The sequence below is a fragment of the Sabethes cyaneus genome, chromosome 3 (assembly GCF_943734655.1).
Source record: "Sabethes cyaneus chromosome 3, idSabCyanKW18_F2, whole genome shotgun sequence".
Lineage (NCBI taxonomy): Eukaryota > Metazoa > Arthropoda > Insecta > Diptera > Culicidae > Sabethes > Sabethes cyaneus.
The window spans coordinates 19,601,890-19,622,649 of record NC_071355.1 but is presented as its reverse complement, the minus strand read 5'-3'; the positions used below and the strand labels follow the sequence as shown (position 1 = coordinate 19,622,649).

At 39.3% G+C, this 20,760-nt stretch overlaps 1 protein-coding gene across 1 annotated transcript in view; it reads right to left on the bottom strand.

The window, feature by feature from the left end:
• LOC128743991 (uncharacterized) overlaps positions 1-20,045 on the bottom strand; it is a 140,896-nt gene extending 120,851 nt beyond the window's left edge. The window contains exon 1 of the mRNA XM_053840713.1: positions 19,615-20,045. The gene's annotated coding sequence lies outside the window, so the exon portion shown is untranslated. The remainder of the gene's footprint in view (positions 1-19,614) is intronic.
• Positions 20,046-20,760: the final 715 nt, after the last annotated feature.

Genomic DNA, 20,760 nt, shown 5'->3' with positions numbered 1-20,760 from the left:
CAAGCGCGTTAAATATTATGGTTAAGCATTTTTCTTCTATCCCTTCTTAAAAAGGAAAATTCACTTTTGATTGTTTCAAAAGAGGTGTTTTTATTAAATTCAATCAATGCTAGTAGAATGAGTACTTTGCGTTCACCCAGCCTTCTCGAGTTCTGCGATCATCGGCAGTCTGGATCAGTCATACCGTCATCTTATTCGTCATTAACCATTCGCAGGTACAGGCACTTTTCAGTTATCAATCCCCAATCCCATATGTAAGGAGCATTTATTTGCATTAAGATTTCGTCAACTTGTTTGTTCTTAAAGTACCTCTCGAAGAGTAAAAAATATTTTGAAGTCTTTACTTACAGACCCTTTGAAGGCACAATTGATCCAGAAAACGAAAAGGTTGTTTTCCCTCAAATCGTTCTTTGGCAGCTTTGAATAATTCGAAAACGATAATTGAATATCAAGTGGTTCCAACATTTGTCTCAGAATGGAATTCAGAATTAATAAATTTTCGTTAAGAACAATTTTCGCCAAATTTCCGACAAGTTCAAATTTACAACATTTTTCCCTATTTTCCGAGTGTGGTCACCCTTTTTATTAGTTACGAGTCATGATACATACCATCAAGACGTATCAAGGGGCATAGTTAGATTTTCTAGGAAAGTCATACAAAAAAAAATCGGATATAGCCTAACCGTGAGGATTTGGAATTATTTTCAATCAAAAGCTATTTTGGTTTAAATTGAGCATTCCTCCAAAGAAAATAGATGTTAAAACTTAGCCTCCTACCCGTCCCCTTCGAGGTATGTTGTATGTTCGAAACTCGATCTTTTCGACACGCGGTGAGGGTCGAGACGAGTTGATTGCTTATCATGTATGCTTTTTACATCACTCTTGAGGTGGGATCCGTCAAGCGAGTATCGAAACGAGAAGCTCGATTTTCAGTAGAAGTAGTCAATTCCTTAACTACGCAGATGACTTCAATATTATAGCCAAAAACTGCAACGGCGGAGTACTTCTACGCAAAGCTAAAAGTGAAGACAATAAGGATTGGGCTGGAAATAAATGCGTCAAAGACCTAATGGTAGAAACTCAAAGCAGATGAACGTGCGCTTTTCACGGACGGTAATCATTGACGAAGGCGGACCAGAAGTGGAAGATGAGTTCGTGTATTTGGGATCGCTGGTGGCCGCGGATAACAACACTAGTAAGCAGACCCAGCGCATTCAAGCAGGAAATCGAGCCTTCGCAAAACACTGCGGTCACAACACAAGCCGCCGTACGAAGCCAACAATGTACAAACCGCTCATTAGACCAGTAGTTTTTATGGATTTGGCGATGCTCACGGAGAACATACGCGCCTTTGCTCTGTTCGAGAGGAAGGTACTGCGGACGATACTTGCCGGAGTACAAGCTGAAAGCGTATGAATAACGAACAACAGACACTGCTAAGGAAGATTACTATCGTATGTCTAGCAAAAATTGATAAGTCACAGTAGACTGCACACACTTTTAACAGGACAGGAAATCATTTCTATTCAACAAGCCCACCGGGACTCAGAACAGAGGGGTCCTACGTATGATAGAGCAGGACCAGGTCTAAATCGATTTGCGACATCTCTGAGACGCCTGCACTATGAGATATCAGGCGGACAAAAATCAGAAAACTGACTTTCACTAATCCGCTTAATGAAATTTTCTATCGATAGCAAATACTTCAATTAAGAAAAATCCAAAATAGGAAGTCTCTAGTCGATGTTGTTTCTGAGATAGAGGCTGTCAAAGTTGAAAAACAATATGACATATACGTTTTTTGCCATTCAAACACGTTTACTTTCAAATCAATTTTTGAACACTATTTCCAAAATTAAATCTTATGTATTATATATCATTAGAAAGGTAATGAAATGAGGTTTCCGAAAAATAAATGGTTTAGACGGCTAGAGGAGAAATTCTAATAATAAAAAGCATGAGAAGAAGGAAAATATAAAAAAATAAGAGAATTTTCTGCATTCTCAGTCGAGAACTTTTTTTCTCCAGATATCTCCAGGTTAATACCTCCTTTTGGGTTAAATCTCAGGTATATACTATCAACTTATGAAAGAATTACGTGCCACCATGCGCCACTCTGCGAAATATAGTGTTTTGAAAATTTCTAGTCACCATGGGAGATTTCAAGATTAAATATATTTCCAGCGAATAACATACACACACACACACACACACACACACACACACACACACACACACACACACACACACACACACACACACACACACACACACACACACACACACACACACACACACACACACACACACACACACACACACACACACACACACACACACACACACACACACACACACACGCACACACACGCACACAAACGCGCGCGCACGGCTAACTGATCAACGTGAAATTATGTCAACAGAAGAAGCATTTAGTATAATCATATTTAGAAACTAGGCTAAACAGATTTCAATATGAAGTAATTCATAGGGAGTCACCATCGAGATTTCCTCCATACAACGTTAATGGAACTATGAAGAAAACATGCGCCCCTCCTGTTAAGTTCATCGAAGAAATGTCTTCGAGAATTTTAAATTGCAATCCATATTGAGTGGGCTGAATTTTTAGACCTATGGCCTATTTCAAGATATGTTCTAGATCTGCTGAACTTATGGACCAATTTCGGTAAATCTTACAAAGCTTATATGGGACGAATGAATAACTTAACTGGCCTGATAAACTCCATTAAGTTAAAATATTGGTTAAAAATAGGTGAAAATCAGCAAAACTTAATACTTTCCGATGACAATTAAGGAAGGGGTGGGCACCATTAGATTTGACGAAAAATTTTACATAAGGTCAGTTATATTTGATCAATTGCCAGGCAGTTTCTGAATTTCGTTCGTTTTAGGCAAGGTTTTCCCGTAGTGGTAATAAAGCCATTTTCAAAATTACTTCGAAGTTTCGAATAATATCAGAAGTGAAATACCATAATAATTTTACCAGTGAAATGCATTATATTGCACAAATAAATAGCACAATTAAATAATAGAACTATAAAAATTTGTACGAAATTATTACTTATATTAAAATACATACAAAAGTATTCAGAACCTCAAAATATATTATGTTGATTCTATGTTGAAAATGCATCTTTTTCATTAAAATACATTATTTAGTCATACAAATGTCTGGAAGCTTCAGGTAAACGTATTTAAACATGCTTTTACTAATAATTCAGATAGAATAACGCATGCCCCGGATATTCAAAACACCATATCTCCCGAACTACCAATATTGTCTTTTCTAGTTATGTGATCCTTATGTAGAATTTGTCTGGGGAACATTTTGAGCATATTTATTTGAAAATAAAATTGGGGTGTTTTGAGATATTCGCATTTTTGGTTTTAAATTGCAAAAAAAAAGTATGAGCTTGACAAATTAGATAAAAACTGATAACATCATTCGATTGCGCGGTCAAAATCCCATAGAAAAAGTATATTGGCATGTATTCACATCAAACTGTTGCAGAGATATTTAAGCCCGAAAAATGACTTTTTTTGAAAATCTGTAAAAAAGTAAGCAGTGCCACTGCTAGGGGAATTCATCAATCGGCGTATAACTTCGGGAAATTGGTTGTGGGATCGGAATGAACAATTATGCCAACTTTGGTTGAAATCGCTGATGGTCGAATCCAAACGTTTGAGATGGAATGATCCATATTAGTTTTTCACATATGACAAAGGTAAACAGTTAAACCCTTTTCAAAATATGTTCGTGAAATGTTTGCAAATGTACTCTAACAACATATTTCAATCATATCAACTAGAAGAACGTCAAAAATCCTAGAAAAAATTCGAAAATATTTTTGTCCGCCTGCTTGTATGGAAATCCCCCATAGTGGCCTGGCGACTTGAAAAATTGGCGACGAGTAATTCAAGATCGAGTTGAACGATGACGACTGTTTGAAACAACACGAACCACCCGGATCAATGCTGGCGATGACGACGACAACGAGGATCGTACAACCCTATAAATTCACCCATGCTATGAAAAGCTTCCTGCGAAATTTCGAGTACCTATGTACATGTAGAACAAATTTTCTTCTGCGGGGGGGTTGGAATTAAGGATAGGTTTTCTGCATTGGCATTGGCATTGGGATTATACATTAGCGGTACTTAAGTGATACATTTACAAATATAACGTTGGCGTGTTTAAAGAAAAAAGTTGATTTTATCGATATCTATTAGCTTGGAAAGCTGAGTTACAACGTGATCTCCAATAATTTAATTCCATAATATCTTCTTGGCTGGCCATACAAGTGGCTTACATATCCATCCTACTTTGGTTCGAAGCAGCACTCTAAGCTTAAAATGCTTAGAGTATACAGATAACATCCCGCGGAAATAAGAAACCATTATTCAAATTTTTAAATCCGAAAATTTCTAGCAGTTTCATTTAGCAGTAGTGAAAAATAGGATTATGCGCCCTGTTCTGTAAGTCACGTCCAGCAACGTCTCAGTCACTGTCGAGTACAGGGAGAACAGACAGCATAACGGCGCGATAAATAACTTAAACAAAGCAAACTCAGGTGTCACTAGCTTTGTAGCGATCGACTCGGTCGAGTGTTCTCGACAAAAATTGTGTCGCGTGTGACTTACAAAATACGGAAAGTGGACTATTCGAGCAAAGTGACACACGACGTGACTTACAGCACAGACCCCTATGAAAATAGTGACTTTAGTGACTTTTTGATGGAAAAAAGTGACTTTAGTGACTGTTTGATCAAAAAAGTGACTTTTAAGAGACTAGCTTGAAAAAAGTGACCAAGTCACTAAAAAGTGACCAACTTCCAGCCCTGCCATTATGACCCGGGTATACCTAAATTTGGACCAAATGAAGTGAAACTCTGTAATCTATTATATTATGGCTCGAATGTGTCGGGAAACGCAAAATCGTCATTTGGAATGCTTTCAAGGCCAAAATATCCTAGGTTAAATATTTTATAGGCTCAGTTTCAAATCAACAAATTACAAAGTTTTTTACAGATTTCTTATCGAATTTTGTGATAGACTTTACATATAAATACTAATTTACATGTCAGGTAATGTTTCGTCACTAAATGTAGACTTTTTCATGCGTTTTGGAGACAAAAATTTTTTCGCCATTTTTTCAACTTTTTTCCGCCATTTGTCACAACTTTGCACTGTTGAAAATACAGATGTAATGACAAAAACTGACAAATTATATCACACACACATCAGATTGATGTTTTATCTCTCTTGTAGTGATATATTAACAATGCTAACTGTTGAAATTCAGCAATAAACAGGTTTTGAAGACGAGGTATGATATATCATACGCTGGGTCATAATGGGTTAATAATATTTACAAAATTTTTAATGCATTTATATTAAATTTTATCATATCAAAAAGGGTCTTGGTTTTGGCACGGTTTCGATTTTGGCAACATAGGCGACACGCATTTGTTGCCAAATTCGAAATCCAACTGTACAAGAAGAAAAATGATTTGAGGGGTCGTTTATAAACAAAGGTCTATGTATTGCTGAAAATGGGTAAAAGGTAGCAGTTTGATATATTCAGAAAAAAAACTTGAAATCGGTTTATCTTTAATATTTTGAAACCAAAAAGATGAAAAAACCTTTACTCAAAAAGTTATTAGGGGCCATCCATATACCGCGTGGACAGTTTAGAGGGGGGTGGGGGGAATGAAAATGTCCACGCTTGTCCACGGAAGGGGGGAGGGGGTATGAAAAATGTCCACGTGGACAACTTTTTTCCATACATACAATATAAATTAGAAATATTGAATTGATTATACATTATAGCATTAACGATTGATCAGTGATTGTTTTTAAGCTCAAATAAAGTAAATACATGAACCGAGCATTATGAAAGGATTTGACTTTAGAAAATTTTACAAACCACAGCGCATCGGAAAGGTCTTGTGTTGTGTCAAAGTAGACGGCCAAGCTGAGGTGCTCTAGTTAGATAGGGATACTCTTGAACAGAAGAATTTAGGTTCTAACACCTTGCATACGGATTTTAATATGCTGCGGAAATTTGACAGAAAATCCATGGAAAAACTTAAATTTCCGCATTCCGTAAGCATTGTGTCGGGGACTTTAGACTGGAGCTTCCTTTTACGTAAGCTTTTTTAATAAATACTACATAAATTAAGTTGAAAACAAGATTTAGCACCATGCATTTGTTTTGTTCAATTTTACATAAGGAAAAAAATGTCTACGTGGACAAACAGTGAGGGGGGGGGGGGGTTGAGTCAATGTCCACGGAGGGGGACGGGGGACGGGGGTTGAAAATTGGTATTTTTCTGTCCACGTGGTATCTGGAAGGCCCCTTACTTAAATTGTTGTTAAAGTAACACCTAAATATTGGACGACCCCTTCAAAAGATGCATCATTTTTTTATTCAAAAAGTTGACAAAGACCACATTGAGCTGAGACATGCCGTTTAACCGCAAATATTTTTGTCGCGTATTCAATGCTATTTTTTTCCTTCTCATAAATGGTATGATAGTACTTTTATTGGCATTTAAGTTGGAGCTCCGCCTATCACACCATGATGAAATCAAATTTAAAACGATTTGCATACAGTCAGCGATAATAGAATCAAATTTTCCTCGAACAATTATGACTATATCAGCTGCGAAGCCAATTATTTCAAAGCCTAGGGCTGTTAACTTTTGAAGAAGACCATCAACTATTAAAGACCACAGTAGAGGTGATATTACGCCTCCTTGTGGGTACCCTTTTACTGCCCTTACGCTTACAGCTGAGCTTCCAAGGTTTGCTGATATTTCCAGGGTGGTCACAGAACTTCTTGAAAAAAAATCCCGACTTTTTCCCGATATTTTCCCGATCGGATTCAAGTTTTTCCCGACAGAAACTTCCTTCATTTTTCCGTTATAAAATAAAGGTAACATATGCTGTGTATATTGCAGTTTGCAGAGCAGAGCTAAGGGTCGAAACTATCACTCTACTATGAGTCTATGGAGTGCACTCGTCGATTCTGCCACGAAACAGAGGCACGACTGGCTCGCAAGCCCACTAACTGTGCATCCAAATTAGTTTAAGAGTGCAGCACAACTAAGGGAACTTTCCCGCCAAAACAAAGTTTCATTATTCAGGGTGCCTGGACACTGCAGAAACGAGAGTAATAAGCTTGTTGACAGCCTAGCCAAACAAGGATCAGCTCAGACAGCAGTCCGTCAATGATACGCCAAGCTGAGGAGGGCTGTTAAGAAGTCTTGTAAGCAGGACTAGAGAGCCAGAGTCAAATATCTAGCTGATGAATGACGACGTTACTTTTTACAGCCTTCCGCTAGTGACAAATTTTCGCAGGCTTCTGTCGTGCTCTGCAACATATTTCAATTTTCGGCGTTTTCCTGGCAAAGCACAGAAGACGAATCGATTAGTCGAATGTTATCTTCGCCGAGTTTTGTGTGGCTTTTGCAATGCTTTGATGCTTTGCTCTGCCGGCGAGTGAGCATCAGTTTGGTTTCATCTTTCTTTTCCTGCCGAAGCGCTACCGAATGCATGCTCTCAAGGTCACGGGACAAATCGTTCCAGTCCATATTATTGCCCAACGCATATTCTCTTTGGGACACGGAGTAAATAGCCTCGTGTCTCCAGCGTGCGAAGAAAATATTAGCTCTGCTTGTCGTTTTCCGCCTTCTGCGCAAGATGAGTGGTCGTAAGAGTAAACAGTATTTAGGCATCGTTCGGAGGAAGAGGAAACGGTTGAACAGAAAACGAAAGCAATTGGATCGTTGTGAGAAGCAGATTACTCTGCCTCTGTATGCACAAGATGAGCAAAATGAAGCCTGGGCAAACCCATCTTTGTTAGCTCAAATGATGCATCAGCTTTTTAGCAATGTATTAGCAATAAGGAAACTGCAACTTTTCCGATGGACTGGATGCAGGGCATATTGGTCAAAATCACTAAGAAACTAACTAAATGCGGTAACTGGCGTGGCATCACGTTGCTTTGCATTACTCTCAAAGTACTCTGTAAGGTAATCCTCAACCGGATCCGAGAGAAAATCGACGCTGCTCTCCGGCAATAACAAACTAGATTCCCTGCCAATCGATAGAAATTCTGACCTGTTTTCTTCTGGTACTTGTTGGTTTCGAGAAAGTATTCGACCAAAACATGAAAACATCTGGGGCGTACTAAGGCGTAGATGAGTTCCTGATAAAGTAGTATATCTCATTGTTTTAGTGCAAATTGCCTCCTGTCGGTCCCTATATGTGTTACTGCAGGAGTGACATAAGGCTACATATGTACTGTCACCGCAACTGCTCCTCGTTGTGATGGACGAGATTTTAATTAGAACCATTGACAGTTAACCAGACCGAGGTTTACCGTGGAGTCTTTTGACTTTGCCGCCCAGTTAGCTTCGAGGTACGATGCTGGTTCAACAAGTCAGTCGTCGTATGTTCGAATCTTGGCTAGGCGGTGCTTGCTAGATAGAGTCAGTAGGATTGTTACACTGGCCCCGTAATTTTCCTGTACTCTAACAGCCGGCTGCGAAGTCTATTGATATAGAAGGGTAATGTCTAAAGACCGTACCGTACCGTACCGATCCTAATACGAATTTTCAATTTAAACGTGAAATTCGTTCGATTGCCTGCAAGACGTGGTCCGTGTCGGTGGAGGCAACTGCAGGTCTTCGTTCTGCATCATTCAGGATTCGTGGTCTCACACTTGGATTTTCAATTAGGAACTCTATCGTCAATATCGCCACATAGAAACAGAGATTCGGAAGCGTAAGTGGAGAAGGATCTGATATATTTTGAGAAGAGGGGCAAACGAAATCGGCAGGAAGACACTCAATAGGAGAACAGAGGAAGCAGATCTACAAGCTACTGACGGCGTGGTCTTGCCTACTGTATTCAGATTATTATTGGAACCTAACCTGGCGACATGTGGCAGATGGCAGAAAACCATGGCAGATAACCGTCCACCAACCAGACTTGATACCTTTGTTCTGCCGAACCGCAAGCCAATGGACATGAACACATCAGTAATTAAGTCATCAGCAACCAGGTAAAAACGGGGAATATTACAATAATTCAAAATACTGGACGCGGTGGATCAGCCCCGTAACAGAAGAAGAAAGCTCTATTTATTACTAACCGTCTCCTCTCAGTTGGTCTCGTGGTACGATACTGATCAAATAAGCCAGTCGTCGTATGATCGAATCTATCAAATTTGCTACACACTAACAGTTGGCCACAAAGCATATCAAACACAACATTAGGAGGCCAAATCACTGACGAACTGACATGACACTGGCATTTCACTAATGACACATAAGATCTCACAAGCAAACGATCACTTGCTTGTAACCAGGTAGGCACAGTTGTTGTACTTTGCACATTTGCTTTTTGCTACCCGTTTTTTGATTTCATACATCTCTCGTAAAAAATCTACAGATCAAAGCTGACTACTTTAAGGTAAAAATATAAAGCACTTAACTTATACAAATTGTTATTCAATAAAAATTGTTATACGTGCGGAAAGAAGTATTAAAATTTTTTTAATAACCATGCGGCCAACCGGAAGGAGACGGTTAGCAATAAATGGAGCTCTCTTCTTCTGCTGCTGAACTGAACCACTGCGTCCAGTATTTTGAATTATTGTAATATTCCCCGTTTTTATCTTGTTGCTCATAATTTAATTTCTGATGTGTTCATCCGTTGGCTTGTGGTTCGGCAGAACAAAGGGATCAAGTCCAGCGACGTTCCTTGAGACCAACTGGAAGGCTGTACCCTCCACACACCACTATTACGAAAAAGCTGATACAGAGAGTGCCATGCGGTCACAATTACAAACGGGTTTCAGTTCGTCTTTGCAGGTGGAGGAAATTCCTGGTACGAAGATTTCGTTTGAGGTCTAAAGATTCATGTGTTTCAGAATTGTAGGGGTTTCGACATGTCTGCCAGATTCTATCAAGGTATTCAACTTGATCATCTTTACGTAAATTCATGAATTCCCGATTTATAGCAATTTTCATCAAATTCCCGACTTTTTCCCGCATTTTTCCCGACAGGTTCCAATTCCCGACTTTTTCCCGCATTTCCCGCTTTTCCCGAGTCTGTGGCCACCCTGTATTTCGCTTTTTGATAACATTTCGCTAATCCAGTAGATAATTGAGACCACGTTTCGTCATTGCCCTCAATCATTAAATTATGAGATGAGTTGCGCCTTCTCTATCAAGGAAGGCAACTAGTTAAATTTCTTTCGTTTCAAGACTTTTCTAGTTTGCCTTCTTGATATGCGAATTGATATTCACTCAAAGCGTATTTGGCTGAATGTGATGACTTTATATGCTCATCAATTATTTTATCCATTGTTTTTATCACAATAGACGATAAGCTTATCGGCCTGTAGGATTTTGGTGAAGTTTTATCCAAACTCGTGTTTTTAATCTTTGATCTTGAAATGCGGTCAGGCATTAATATTAATATTCGTTTGAAACGATGGTTCTACAATTGATGGAGGGATGGTAGAGGAAAGTAATGCAAATTACCTTTTGTCCAATGCTTGAAGGTGCATGGGTCGAACCAAGCTATAATCAGAGATTATAACCGGATTTGAACCCACAACACCCGCCAGGGTGTGTGGCTCGCTGGTACCCGTGTACCTTTGAACCATAGAGGCGCTGGACAAAAGGAGACTGCGCAACTCCCCTTATGAATGTAGTGAGTGACGTATCTGGTTGGGTTATTTCTTAGACACAAATTGTGCCTCTTCCTCCTTCTACTGTATAAACCAACGACCGAAAAGTTTTAATCTAACGTGTTTTTACTTTCAGGACGACGACACTGCGTAGGCCCTTACGACTTGCAAGGTATTGCACGTGACGCTGTTCGTCTGTCAGCGTGTTAGCCGCGATTCTCAGCGCTGGTTTTCGGAGAAAGGCTCCGTTTCAAAAGAAGTTTTATCCTTCTTTTTAGCCTTCGGGATGAACGTGACTCAAACGGTCGTACTTGCCGCCATGCTGCTGTTATGTGGCCTAGTATCAGGCTTGCTTGATTGAAAAAGGTTTGTTAGAATAAGCGTTAAAAACGCCTTGCCCTTCTATAGTAGTACAGGAAAAATTCCATCCCTTTCCGGTGATTTGAAGGGTTCAAAAGTGCCAATCGGCTATTCAACCTTGCTTCTCGTTAAAATTTGTTTTGCCTAAGTACAATGTACAAGCATCATTTCTGTTTCTATCTATCTAACCATTCATTTCATTCACTATTACGGGAATGGCTGTCCTGATTTCAGGGTTAACACAAATTTCGTTTTTGAAACAATGTTTAGTAGAACTTATTTGCTTCTCTTGTTTAATTTGACTTTTTAAAAAATAGAACGATTGATTATATCATGGACTGAGAGAACATTGATTTCTAAATCGCTATGGGTGCAAAATGGAGCTGCCACCTTCTATATGTTCTATTCATGAAACAGAATAGTTTTATGAAAGAATGCAAAAGACAGACAATACTTTGCACAAATTTTACAAACAAATTTTACAGTTTCTAGCAGTTGTATGAGAGTGCAAGTAAGTGATCGGTTTGTGCTTACATAGCGAAATGCAATTAAACATTCAAATAGACGGTCAAGCTCCAGTATATGAAGAGAATTAAATTATCAGTTTTACTAGATAGATGAAGATTATCTATACCTATAAAGAAGGATTTCTGTCTGTCTGTCTGTCTGTCTGTCTGTCTGTCCGTATGTTCCTTATAGAATCGAAAACTACTGAACCAATCGACATGAAAATATGCATGTAGAGGTTTTTTGGGGCCAGGAAAGGTTTTAGTGATGGTTAGAAACCCCTCCCCCCACTAAGAGGGGGGGCTCCCATACAAATGAAACACAAATTTCTGCATAACTCGACAACTAATCAAGCAAATACAACAAAATTTGGCATGTGGGTGTTTTCGGTGACAAGAATTTATTCTATGGTAAATTGAGACCCCTCCCCTCTTTATAAGGGGAATTATAACTCCTCTCCTCTTTAAAAGGGGGGGCTTCCATGCAAATTTCCTCATAACTCGAGAACTAATCAAGCAAATGGAACCAAATTTGGCATGCGAAGGTTTTCGAGGGCAAGAATATTTTCTATAGTAAATTAGGACCCCTCCCCACTTTAAGAGGGGGGGCTCCTGTACCAAAGAAACACAATTTTCCTCATAACTCGAGAAGTAATTAAGCAAATGGAACCAAATTTGGCATTTGGGTGTTTTCGGAGACAAAAATTTTTTCTATGATGAATTGGGACCCCTCCCCGTTTTAGGAGGGGGGGATCCTATACACATGAAATACAAATTTCCTCATAACTGAAGAACTAATCAAGCAAATGGAACAAAATTTGGCATGTGAAAGTTTTCGAGGGCAAGAATATTTACTATGGTGAATAAGGAACCCTCCCCACTTTAAGAGGGGGGGCTCCTATACAAACTAAATACAAATTTCCTCATAACTCGAGAACTAATCAAGCAAATGGAACAAAATTTGGCACGTGGGTGTTTTTGGAGACAAATTTTTTTTCTATGATGAATTGGGACCCCTCCCTTCTTTAGGAAGGGGGGCTCCTATACAAATGAAATGCAAATTTCCTCATAACTCGAGAATTAATCAAGCAAATGGAACCAAATTTGGCATGTGAAAGTTTTCTAGGGCATGAATATTTTCTATGGTGAATTAGAACCCCTCCCCAGTTTAAGAGGGGGGGGGGCTCCTATACAAACGAAATACAAATTTCCTCATAACTCGAGAACTAATCAAGCAAATGGAACCAAATTTGACACGTGGGTGTTTTTGGAGACAAAAATTTTTTCTATGATGAACTGGGACCCCTCCTCACTTTAAGAGGGGGGGCTCCCATACAAATGAAATACAAATTTACTCATAACTCGAGAGTTAATCAAGCAAATGAAACCAAATTTGGCATGTGAAAGTTTTCGAGGGCAAGAATATTTTCTATGGTGAATTAGGACCCCTCCCAAATTTAAGAGGGGGGCTCCTATTCAAACGAAATACAAATTTCCTCATAACTCGAGAACTAATCAAGCAAATGGAACCAAATTTGGCATGTGGCTGTTTTTGGAGGCAACCATTTTTTCTATGATGAATTAGGATCCCTTACCTTTTTAAGAGGGGGGGGGGCTCTCATACAAACGAAATACAAATTTCCTCATAACTCTAGAACTAATCAAGCAAATGGAACCAAATTTATCATGTGGGTGTTTTTGTAGGCAAGAATATTTTCTATGGTATATTTTCTATGGGTTTCCCCACTTTAAGGGGGGGGGGGCTCCTATACAAATGAAAAACAAATTTCCTCATAACTCGAGAACTAATCAAGCAAATGGAACCAAATTTGACATGTAAGTGGTTTTGGACGCAAGATTTTTTTCTATGGTGAATCGAGACCCCTCTCTTCTTTAGAAAGCGAGTTATGGCCCATCTCTCCTTTAAGAGGGTGGGCTTTCATACAAATGAAATGTAAATTTCCTCTTATCTCGAGAACTAATCAATCAAATGGAACCAAATTTGGCATGTGGGAGTTTTAGATGGCAGAAATTTTTTCTATGGTGAATTACGACCTCTTACCCTTTTAAGAGGGGAGCTCCCATACAAATGAAATACAAATTTCCTTATAACTTGAGAACTAATCAAGCAAATGGAACCAAATTTGGCATGTGGGAGATTTTGGAGTCTTGAATTTATTTTACGATAGTTAGAGACCTCTCACCCCTGTGGTAAGGGGATAAGGACTCTCATACAAATAAAACAGAAATTTTTGCGAAACTCAAAAACTAATCGAACTCGAGAAACTCGAGACTCTTCCATAAAACATTAGTCAATACAAGACCACAAAAACTATCTATAGTAACACTAGATCATTCAGGAAGAGACGGTCGCGAGTGTTGCCGGTGACCCGCCGTCGGAAGCGCCGCCCACTGGGGGGCTTACAAAACTCGAGATTGTGACAAAGATCATCCGAGATTCATGATTTATGTACAACACAGGTTAATTTGTGTCAATACGAAGTTTGTCGGGTCAGCTAGTATACGTATAAATCGTACATTTACACATATATAGTTATGTTTAAAAAAACGTAGTTACGATACTAAAATTTGCATAATATCCTATTTATCGTTCATATTCATTCAGTGGACGCGTCAACCATGCTAATATAGGGCCGACTGACTCATTTTTAAACTAGTTGCCTATACAGTGGGGAAAATTCGTTTAAACGCATGGTCAATTTTGGCTGATATGATTCAACAACCAAAAAAGAATATGTCAATACAACTTTATGCGACTGGTAATTGAGAGTAGATTTTGTGTATATATTGATTTGGTTTGAATGCTACTCATGACTCCGATAAACCAACATATTTAATAATGGTTTGGGAAATTCGTTTAAGCGCATACTAACAAAAACCGCTTTTGGTCGTTCCTGAGAGGACAAATCCTTAGCTAGCTGTCATTTTAGTATACTATGATTGCATAGGTAAGCAAAACATAGACTGGTACTTTTATGTTGTTGGTCAGAAGGCAAAATAGTGAAAGGAAAATATTTAAGTGACTCAGAGCAAAAGTGGCCCGTAAATTGAAGGATGTTGAATCAAGCAACCGTGAAATAGCAAGCAGAATAAACCGATTCGAACTAATAATACGAAATCTAGTCAAGAAAGGTGAAAAATATTGGTATAAAGAAGTATACCAAGAGGAACGCCCAAATAAAAAACTATCCGTCATCGAATAGTGCAGCTGGGCGAAACAGGATGGTATTCTTCTGCAGAAATAGAGGAGGAACTTAGGCTCTCGATTACAAAGAAGCGAATTGCACAAATATTGCGAGGATGTGGACACTTAAAGTACACATAAAAGTCCAAAAAACCTAATCTTACTCCATCTCATATCCAAGCTAGGATGGAATTCGCCCAAAAGCACATGTTGTGGAAAAAAGAATGGAGCAGTGTAAATTTTTCGGTCGAGAAGAAATTCAATCTCGCTTGCCCCGACTACTGGGCTTATTACTGGAGTGATTTGAGGAAGGAACCAGAAGTCAAACTGAACAGAAACTTTGATGGCGGAATGCTTGTGGTTTGAGCTGCATTTCGCGTAACTGAATAACACCTAGTGTGACGATTTCAACCACGATGGAGTCCGAAAAGTACGTAGAATTGTTGCAAGAGGTCTTGGCTCCCTTTACCGAGAATATTATGGCAGAAGATTTCATTTTCCAGTAAGATAACGCAGCCTTCCACGTTAGTAAGAGAACATTGCGAGCGAGAAATCAATGTTTTGAAATGGCCTACACGTATCCCAGAGTTAAACCCAATTGAAACCCTTTGGAGTATTCTAGTGCAGCTTGTTAACCAAGATGGATGACAGTTTGGAACAGTACGGGAGCTCGAAACTGCAGTTAAAGAATCTTTGGAGATCCATTCATGTCGCAATACTGCAAAAGCTCGTCGATTAGATTGCGGACAGGATTTTCGAAACAATTCAAAATAGCGTAAAGCTAACGAAATGTTAAGTATTGTTAACTGTTAAAATATTGCTCACATCCTTGTTGGAACCAATAAAAGTTAAAATGCGTTTAAACGAATTTCCTTTATTAAAACCCATTTTTGTTCTTTTCTCAACTCTCGAAGGACTTAAAATTGAAATCGGTATTGCTGCATATTACAAATTTAGGCAACCACGATTTGATATTATTATGGTTTGTTTATAATATTTTGTTAGGTTAAAACATTAAAATATTACCATGCGTTTAAACGAATTTTCCTCACTGTACGCGACAATGTTACTTATATGCAGGATAAATCCCGATTACGCCCATTAGGCCAGATTTTATACTGCAAGCTTGTTTATTGCTGTCAGAGAATATGGTTTGATAGCAATAACGTCTTGAATTCTATGTGATCAATTTCCCCGTAAATGGGATTTTTTATTTTCGTCATTACATTAAGTTGTATCTAAAATAAAACTTTTTATATAAGAAGTACATGACACTATCGTGTAACCAGCGCTACGGTACTTGTAACTTGTTTTCAAATGTTTCACAGTTTGTTACGCAAATTTATAACTTTGTTAGATGAGGTCGAGCTTATACTTTCCAAATACCTGCATATTGTGTAACAGTTTCTTCTAATTTGTAGTTCTAGAAGAATTAAACCACCAAGTCATAATCACACATCCTTTGGTGATGTGGAGAGGTAGGTGCGTTCTTTTCTTCAACGGTTTACTTGCAGGACATCAGCTTTGTCTAGATTTAATGCTCAAATGATGATCTTATCGAAGGGTAGGAATCATTGAAAGGATAGTTTTACACTCTTACAAAACTGTTTACTTTCAGGACATCGAATTCGTCTATGTTCAATGTTTAAATAATAACATCGATCAAGGACAAGGAAAGCTTCGAAATTTTACAAAATTGTTTACCTTCAGGACCAGGACTTCAATTTGGGCCAGGTTTACTAGTAAATGGACATATAATGGTATATAATGATAATGGTAATAGTCCTGTGGCTGTGTTGGAAAGCAAGGATTCGGTAATTTTTTTTAGAATCGAATTAAACGAAACCGCAGGTGTATAAAATTGTCATACCGGGCCTGGGAAGCAAAAGAGTGCTTCCATGTGATTAGCTGATTCGTTTGTTTTTTGACAATACCTGTCCTGAAGTTTTTGGAGCGTCTTAGTAGAATACGAACCTGGAATTAAATAAAAAGGAAACTAGTATCAAATACCTGTCCCACTATCAATGCTTCATTTATTTTAGAAAAACTTCTGATCGATTGATGCAAATATGTCTAAAATCCATTGAAAAATGGCTGAGTTATAAGCGTGCAAATCGTAATCACTTTTCGTTACATGCTCATTTCTCGAACTTCTAACGTGCACCCCAATATAGAAAACAAAAACGTAGTTCTACTTTAAAATTTAATCAATTTTGGCAACTTGCTACTAATAATTGCATTACTCCCTGTGACAAATAACACTATTTTGTGTTCCTACGACCAACTTTTTGGATAAAAAGAAACTCAACGTCGCCTACAAGATACTCCAGCAGGGTTTGTTACGTCGTCTATACACTATAACCAATAGTAAGAGGTTTCGTAGGGCAGTACCAGACAGGCCTTATGGGGCCCCGCGCCACTACGGATCAATTTGTTTTGAAATTTCGACAAATCCTCCAAAAACGTCGGGAGGGTGGACATGTTGTCCACGCATCATATTTTCCTGGATTTCAGAGCGACATACGATACAGTTGAGCACCAACAGCTATGGCAGATAAGGTACGAGAACGGGTTTCGGGACAAACTGATGCGGCTGAACAAAGTTTCCCTGAAGCGAATGATGTGCTACGTGTGTGTTTCAGAGGCACTCTCAAGTTCTTTCGAATCGCATTGAGGATTACGATAAGGAGATGGACTGTCCTGTATGTTATTCAACAGCGCTATTGAGAGTATGATCCGGACATCGGGCATCGAAACGAGAGTAACGATCTTCTGCAAAAGTAGCCAACTCGACATCAATACTAGAAATTTTGGAACGGCAAAAGCAAACTTCATCAGACTAAAAACAGAGGTTAGGAAGATTATGTTACAAATCAATACATCAAAAACCAAATATATGGCAAGAAAAGGCTCCAGCTGACGATGTACGAAGCATCAAACCGGTAGTCCTCTACGGAGTTGAGGGCGTAATTTTGTGTACGTAAGATTTATTTGGAGAGATTGCCAGCGTACACGAGGCGAGAGTCAGAGGGCTACGCTGGGCCAGCCGTGTCGCAAGGATGCCGAACGATTGTACAGTGACATCCGTTCTCTTCAAGAGCTCCGCCGGCACCAGGAATAGAGTGACCCAACGAGCTAATGGCTAGATCTGGTTGACGCCGACTTGCGTGAGCCGAGACATACAATGAATTGGCGACAATGAATAGCCCACAGTCGAGTGCAGCACCAGTCACCTCGGCTCTATGCTGCTAAAAGTAAGATGAAGCGATTAGCGATTTTAGTTACTCTGTTACTATGTTATTACTCTGAATCAAAAACAAATTCCCAAACATTGTTAAGCTTTGTTGTTTGGATAGGAAACAATCATAGCTTTATAAAGGTAGATTTAATACACCATTGTTACAATCGTTTTCGCCAAATCAGCCACAACCTTCTGGAATGATAACTGACGTTCGATACTGATAACAATTACATAATCAAATTGAACCGAATGCTGAAGAAGGATGACCAAAAAAACCGATGATACAACAAAGATAACTTTGAAAATTACGATGTCTATCAGCAATAAACTTCAAACGTTATCGGCGTTTCCGAGTAAACACGATGCATAAAACATTCTCTTTATAAAACTGTGAATATATATAGAGTTCATTTTACATTGTATAGAATGTTTTCAAACATATTGCGAAGACAAAAGACGTATTTAAATTTTATAAATGAAATCATCCCGTAGAAAACGAGTGACTCAAGCAAGTGAAAACTCTACAAGAGTAATCCACCATACTAACAGCGACTAAAATTAAAACGAGTTGACGAACAAATGCTCGAATAGCTTGATTTCTGGTGACGTTGCACGCCAGCACAGCACAGCATGCACTCCGCGCTGCTGCACCAGGAAGCATCACTTTGGACGTCTTCATCGGACCGATATTCTACTTGCAGATGCTGCCTGTCATAGTGACGGGCAAGCAAAAGCAATCGATTTTCAGCATCTGCTGTATCCAATTTATTATTGATGAAGGCACATCATGTCGACGACGTCCTTCCATCGGCATCGTCGTGATGCCGAAGCAAAATACACAGGTGAAGTATCTCAACAAATTTTCGGCTAGACACCGCCAGTAAGCTAATAGCAAACACTTGATACACGAGCAAAGCACTATCGCTGCTGGCTGGTACCTACATGTCGTCGCCACTTGACACTCGAACTGCCACTGTGCACTTCACTCTCATTACCATATTTGAGTTGTTAAACAACTTCTGGAACTTTTAAGTTATTATCGCCGCAATAATTCAATTTATAACACAGTTCATGCCTTGAATAATTTGACTCGCGCAAAACAAACAAAAAATGGGTTGATGCCAAAAATATGATAAATCATTCTGCGTTCAATTTCGCTCCCAACTGGTGAGCCAAAAGTATTGTTTGAAATTCCACTCAGAAAGTCCTTTTTCGTTCGAATACCAACCAACTCGAAAGCGCTTTCATTCCGGAATACTGTGCGAACGGTATTTCTAGGTCAGCGCAGAACCTCTCCGAACCGGAACCGGAAGCCACAGTAGAAGAATTCGAAAAATCCACAATGCCTAATCCTACGCCACGACACGTTCCCCACCCAGGCGTGTTTTTCCTCGTTTTTTTTTTCGCTCTCAACCATTCATTCGAGCGAGTTTATTTATTAGGTCACTCCATTCGTCACTTGGTGTGATTGCAGCACGACTGGAGTTTAATTATCTCCAACAAAGGAGGACTTCACAATTTGTGTGAATTTTAACAACAGTTGAAAGAGATTTAGCAGCTTTGAGAAAATAATCACCATTTAAAGGAAAGCCCTTCCGTGCTGCTGGTTTTGCTCTCGTTTTCCAGGTCATCAGCAGTCAACGCACAGCATCCTCGCACCAGTGACAGCGACAGGGGGGACAGGCAGGAGCAGGAAAGCAGACGAGAGTGGAGAGCGAGCAGAATCCAGTTACAGCAGGCGACCCAGTTTTCCTTCTTGGGAGAGAGAACTGGGTTGGGGCTTGTCTGCCAGGCCTACACAATATGCGTTATCAGCGAGATTTTCTTCGTCGTGATAGAAAAAAGCACTCCACCAACCATCGTTTATCATGTGATTCGATGATTTTCACTCCAACACTTCAGATAAAATAGTTTGCAAAACAATTTGCCAACCCCTGCTGGTGTGGGGCACTTTTTTTCTTCACTGATCAATCACTGGTACATAACCACAGACAATCGACTTTGTCGTCGGCAGCAGGCCACCCTTGTGTCCGATGTGTACAATGAACGCGACGATTCTGAATGCTGCAGCCAGAATTCTCCCTTCGACGAAGACGATTTTCCATGCTGGATGCTCGCTCTCGCTCAGGAGGAAGCGACTCTCGAGCTCGACTCGAGTAGTGCATGATGCTCTATGGGTTCTCCGAATTTCATACATAGAATGACGGTCGTGATGATGACGGTATCTAGAACAACATAACATTGTGTCTACTAACCTAACCGGAGACCAGTACAGTGATACGGCAAACCCGATGTTTTTTGCCGATATATTTTGTTCGAGAAGTTCATCGAACAAAGTTGTTTTTAGAACATTAGTAAGAGAACAAATTAAAAACAGAGGAAAAACAAAAATGTTCTTGGGCGGAATTGAAATTAAATTAGGCTACAAATCTAATGGTCTTACTTACTCGGTACTTAGGTCCGTTTCGGTTCCGCCGGCCAGCATGTGCTTTGTTTTAAACGAATTTACATTTAACCTAATCGTTTTTTTTTTCGCGCGTTAGTCGGGTGGACTGTTAAAGTCACTGGCATAGATGTCATCGGCAAAGCAAACGAATTGACTAGATTTGTTAAAGATCGTTCATATCCACTCGATTAATAACACCTTGTAGCGTTATGTTGAACAGTAGCCATGAGTGACTATCACCTTGACGTAGCCGACTGTTGACTGTTCGAAATCCGA